Below are 6,010 nucleotides of genomic sequence, written 5' to 3'. Positions count from 1 at the left end.
TTAAAAACTCTTCGAGAGACACAGTTAATATTATTATTTAAATTGTGTTAAATTTTGTTTTCAAAAGTTAATGTATCTACATTGAAAGGTTTTAATTCTTATAAATTCTTTCGACACTCGTAATACTGACGTGGGACATCATCTTATATGCGACAGAGCGACACTCACTTTTCATAATTTATCTATTTTGTGTAATATCGATTTATTTTAATTATATTGTTTCTATCGCATTTTTCTTTTTTCTGAGCAATAAATACGTTACGTATTTGTGGTACACACACGTGGGTTTTGGTGTGTAGCCGACGATGTATTATTATTATGTCGTAATGTTGTTAGTAACTGGTATTGTGATTTATTAAATACTGAATAATTATCTGAATTATTACTAATTATATATTTATATGGTGAAAAATTAAAACAAAATTTAATAAAAGATTATTATTTGTCGTCGTCGTTGCCTTTGTCTTTATCACCGTCATCATCATTGTTATTCGTTACCGTTTTCGTCATCATTTTTGTAAATCATATCCTGTTCGTTATTATAAAGAAGACCTGCACGTCTAAGCTCTCCTCTGTTGGGTCTAATTTATGAGAACGGCAATGTTTGGTAAACATAAATTTTGCCAAGTAGCCTGCGTAAAAAGCTTTTTTACGACAGTAATTAGACATCGATGCCTTAGAATATCTCCAAAAACATTCTATGGTGTTGTAATTGACCCCTATCTCAGGATCCTTAAATGGAGACTATGATTCACTGTTAAGTGCCGATAGCCTTCATTATTTAAGGTATTATAAGCCTAAAATAAAATATTAGAATAATTTATCATAGCCCTAAGAGATTTGGGAGCTGAGCCTCCAACCGAGAGGTAATATAGGTTTTATGCAAAAATATATGACCTTCAAACAATCAAATATAATTGTTGCTACAGCTTTTATCCGGTTTTTAATGATATGGCCAGAAGGATTTTGGCGGTTCGGTTTTCAACGGAGATCATATAACAGTTTCTCGTTTCTCGTTCATAACCGCCGAAAATCCATTGGTCCTCAACTCTATGATATCGATGATGCTTTCGTTGTCCCAACTTGGATTCGCCGATTCCATAGCCGCCCAATTTTACTTTCCGTACTACCATCGCGTCGTAAGTTACTTCCTGGCAAAAATACAACCAATCAGTTAAGGCTTGGTAGAGGAAAGCCTCAATTGCGCTTTCATTACCGGGAATGAACAGTTCAGTGTCCACAAATTAATAAAGCTACACATTTCTAATAGCGTAAAATGCGGGACTTGTAAAAAAATACTTTGTGTCTGAGTGACATGTTACAAATTTATATATTTTTTAATTTTAATTTTTAAGGTATATTTTGTATTTACTTTTAGTTGTATTTTTTAGTTTTTAAGCATTTATTTTCTATTCACCGATAGTTGCATGATTTTTTTCCTTTTTTGTTTGCTCCAGTTTATTTTTCATGACAAATCCTGACGCGGAAAGCCGGTCGCGAGTGAAAGAGTCACGTGGGCGTGAAAAAAAATCGAAAACGTTAGTTGTTGGTGAAATCACAAACGTGTTAAAATATAGTTGTTAAGATGACATAAAAGCACCGCCAAAATAAAAAAAAACAACGTGGTTGTAGTTGTGTTACAAGTACCAATATTACTGTACAGAAACTAAGGTATGGACGAATATCGTCAAAACGACGTCGGTCACGGTCGCGACACGAAAGAGAGTGATTGCCGGGCGGCCTGTACTCGTCATCCCGTCCTGCCTTGCGCATTTACAGCGTTGGTGGGAGAGTCGACCGCGACAGTGTCGCGTCTTTAGTCTTTACCTGTGGTGGAGATTCTGATAGTGTAGATCGGCCACTGCAGTACCTGTAATTTGTACTGACAACTGTTGCGTACCGTATCAATCCATTTGTATCGATTGATATTTAACCAATCTCATCGGATATCTTCGTATAGATTTTTGTTCATTTGGCAATATACTAAATCAGCGGTTCCAATCCATGGGCCGCGAGCCATAGGTATAATATTAAACATTATATATATTTAAAATAATATTATTATATATTTTTTGTTATATTTCTAATCATAATAATATTTAATCAATTTTAACTATAGTGTACAAGTAACAAGTTTTAATCCAGACATTGACTTTCTCGTGAAGAATAAGCAATGTCAAAAATCACATTAAATTGTTCATCTTGTGATTTTCTAAGTTTTTTTTAATAAACAATTGTTTTTTTTTTTAATTTTTTTAATTTTTTATTTCTAATAACTATCTATATATATATAATATATGAAAATTTTATGAAAACGTATATATAGGTATGCTATGGATGGGCCTCAAATATTTGGATGATTGTAAACTCTCCCGATGGTATACTCTCCCCGGTCTACTCCAGTACTACCTGACGGAAACGTGTAAACTCTCCCGGATTTATTCCTGTACTACCTAACGAAAACATGTAAACTCTCCCGGGTCTAGTAAAAATCATAAAATAAATTTAATATACATTTAAGTTGCGTTTAAAAATAGTCAATCATATATAATAATAATAATAACAATTCTTAGTATAATTCTCTTAATAATAACAGTCTTTAGCTGCTATGAATATGATATAGTCAAAATACAATAAAAATAAAATTTCAAAAAATCCAATATACATTTAAGTTTTCTTTAAAAATAGTCAATAATAATAATAATAATATAAGTTACAAATACAAAAAATACGTATAAATGTTAAAATCATTGTTTTTGATAATAAGAACATACAGATAACTCGTAGTGTAGCAATAAAATTTAAAACAACTCGGGAGAGCTTACATACTTCCTACAGGTAACTATAAAGTTGAACCGGGAGAGTTTACACATTTACTTCAGGTAAACATAATTTTGACCCGGGAGAGTTTACCACCGCCCAAGTATTTTTTTTACAAAATTAATGGTCCGCGAAACTAAAAAGGTTGGGAACCGCTGTACTAAATTACTGTAATCTGGTAATCAAACCTAAGCCGTCGTTTGGGTTTGACCTTTCTATTATAACGGAACGAATTGATATGCTTCTCCGCATAGTATAGAACTTAAATGTTTTCGCGCAAGTAAAGAAAAACATAGTGATCAATGTAATATACCCGTAGTTCCAAAAACTTGAATTTAGCATTTTATCTTATCAAAAATGTAGAAGAGGTCTGTATTAATTAGTGTAGACATAATAAAATGTTTATTAAAATGTATTAAATACACTATAATAATAGTACTACTTTTACTTACCATTTTATATTTTATAGAAAATGTGTAAAACGTCTGCCTTGATTAATGTAGACATTATAAAATGTCTATTAAAATAATATGTATTTACTTGTATACTTTTTACTTAGTTTCTTGATAGTATCAAATTTTTAAAAAAATGCATTTTTGATAATCTTGATTATAACCCGCTCAATCTCTAGGAGCAATCAAAATGCATTTTTTTACAATGTGATCTATAGTAAGGTGGCATTGCATAGCCAGTCGAGAGATATTTTCGCTTTTAATTATTGTTCGAGTGAACGTAGCGAGCGAGTGACCACGCTGGCAATAAGTGTAGTTTACAGATAATTTTACAACATTACAAAAAGGCGTAAGATGCTTTTTTTCTAGAATTAAAATATAACGTTTTAAAAAAATATGTTTTTTTTTTTTAAAGTATTACGTAATTAAAGTTTGAACTTGAATAGTCTAATGTATAAAAAAAACTAAAATCAAGAACGTTGTAACGGTATTTAAAAAAAATATTTGTTGTGATTTGAAAAAAAAAGAAACAAAAAGCAAATAAGAAGTGATAAGAAAAACACGATATGCGATATAGGAACTAAAGTTTGATTTAAAAAATGGGTACTTAATCGGGTACCACATTGCTGTACATTAGGTATCAAGTGGATGTATTAAGTTTAAATTCAATGATAGGTATATCGAAATGTATACGAAAAACGATTTTGAGCGGGGGCCATTTTAAATCATATAATGATATAGATAATATAGATATGAATATCGTTATCTAAGTATATTTCATGATAAGATAATTTGATATTGTCATTAAAGTAATTATCCTACTATTAGTATAACTATAACAGTAGGTCGATAAAATTTTTGCTGAAAACATTGCATTTACTATATTAATATTAAACATATTTAATTATTATAATAGTATAGATTTATATAATATTATAGTATTGTTATTAACTTTCAAGACAATACTACCTTAGATACCATAAACAGTGTGAAATAGGTCCATATAGTATAAGTATAGGTATAATGGCATAAAATTAATCTATGTATTTTGGAAATTACATTACATACGTATATGTATAATAAAATCTATGACATCAAACTTAAAAGAATAGAATAAAATAAAAAAATCTCTAAGAATAATAATTTAGAATTATAAAAAAAATAATTAACAGTGTAAATCGCATTGTTTAAAAATATAAATTTTGTCCAAATTTGAATTTTAAATGTCTATAGAAAAGTCATGGTTATTTATTTTTTGGATTCTTTAGTTTTAATGTGAACTACTTAAAAGGAATTTTGTGTTAAATTGTCAATTCTTAGTTATAAAAATTGATTATTTTATACATTTTCAACTAAAAAACAATTTTAAAATGTTCGTGTTTGGTGAAAATTCTAAATATATACAGTTATTCGTTTTTTATTATTATAAACTATTATATACCATTTTAAGAAACGTTATTTTAAGGGTGTACGAATTTGAATTTCAAACGCTCTCGAAAAATGAATGAAGAACTTGGTACTAAGTTTATATCTTAGATATAAAAATAAAAATGTTTATTATCCTTAACTAAAAAACAATAAGTAAATTTTTGAAATATTATAAAATTTGTCAAAATTTAACTCTTCGTATAAAAATGTTGTAATGTTTTAAAAAAAATATTTTAAAATAATGTTAATTTTTAAAATATAGATTGTTTACCACTAATTATTACCCTGTATGATATACCTATTATCCTTTAAAATAAGTTTAATATTTTGCTATCCATCGATTCCTAACATGACTTGTATAATCAAACTATTTAAATTAAAAAAAAAAAATTTTGATTAAAATAGTCCATTTAGTTATTTTTTTATTTCATTAATCTCAATTACTCATTAAGTCCATGGCTCAAATAAAAAATATAAATCTCATAGCAACTCAATATAAACAGGAATATTTCTGTGTTGACTTAAATGTTAAAAAACGACCAGTTCTTCAGGACAGCCCTTACGTGTACGAGCTATACAGTATTTTGATATTTCATATTGTATTTCAAAGTGTTATCAAGTTTATTTAATTCTTGAATATTCTCAAGCTATTGTTTGATTCTTAATTATTGTCAAGTTAATTTGATACATATTCTCAAGCTTATTTATCTTGTTTATAAAATTTATAATTATTCTACATTCGTCATAATGCCATTATTAGCAGAAAAATTTACATTTGAAGGTATAGTATACAAATGGATTATGCAAAAGCAAGACAGAAACGGATGCATGGTATTCTACTATAGCCCAGTAAGAAAGGTTCGTACTTAATTTTATTATTCTATCATTGAATTATTCGATTTTAATAGCTTGATATTAATATATTTATTGAATAATAATATATTATAATATACACCTAGTTTACTGTGTATGGATATTTGAAAAATATGTGTATTCTTAATATTATATAGTAATTTATTGTTCTTAATAATGATGTATACATTTTGTATTTTTCATATAAAGGAGTTGGTGAACGAAAATGCCAGAAAACAAACTGTAACAAATGGTAACGTTCATTGAATATACTATTATATAGTTAAAAATTTTAGCATAAAAAAATGCTCTATTTAATATTTAAATTTAAGCAAAAGTATAATTATTTTATCTGATTATTATAGGAATATATAATTTATTTATTTTTTTTATTTTCATTTAAAATCAGAAAGTTTACTGAGCCTCACTGAGAAAACTCATATGGAGCCCCAGGGTTT

At 27.9% G+C, this 6,010-nt stretch overlaps 1 pseudogene; it reads right to left on the bottom strand.

The window, feature by feature from the left end:
- Positions 1-254: 254 nt before the first annotated feature.
- On the bottom strand, positions 255-1,317 carry LOC112592436 (annotated as a pseudogene).
- Between the last annotated feature and the right edge of the window lie 4,693 nt (positions 1,318-6,010).

The sequence above is a fragment of the Melanaphis sacchari genome, unplaced genomic scaffold (assembly GCF_002803265.2).
Source record: "Melanaphis sacchari strain LSU unplaced genomic scaffold, SCAv2.0 Contig1755_pilon_pilon, whole genome shotgun sequence".
NCBI lineage: Eukaryota > Metazoa > Arthropoda > Insecta > Hemiptera > Aphididae > Melanaphis > Melanaphis sacchari.
This window is presented reverse-complemented; position numbering and strand designations above follow the sequence as displayed.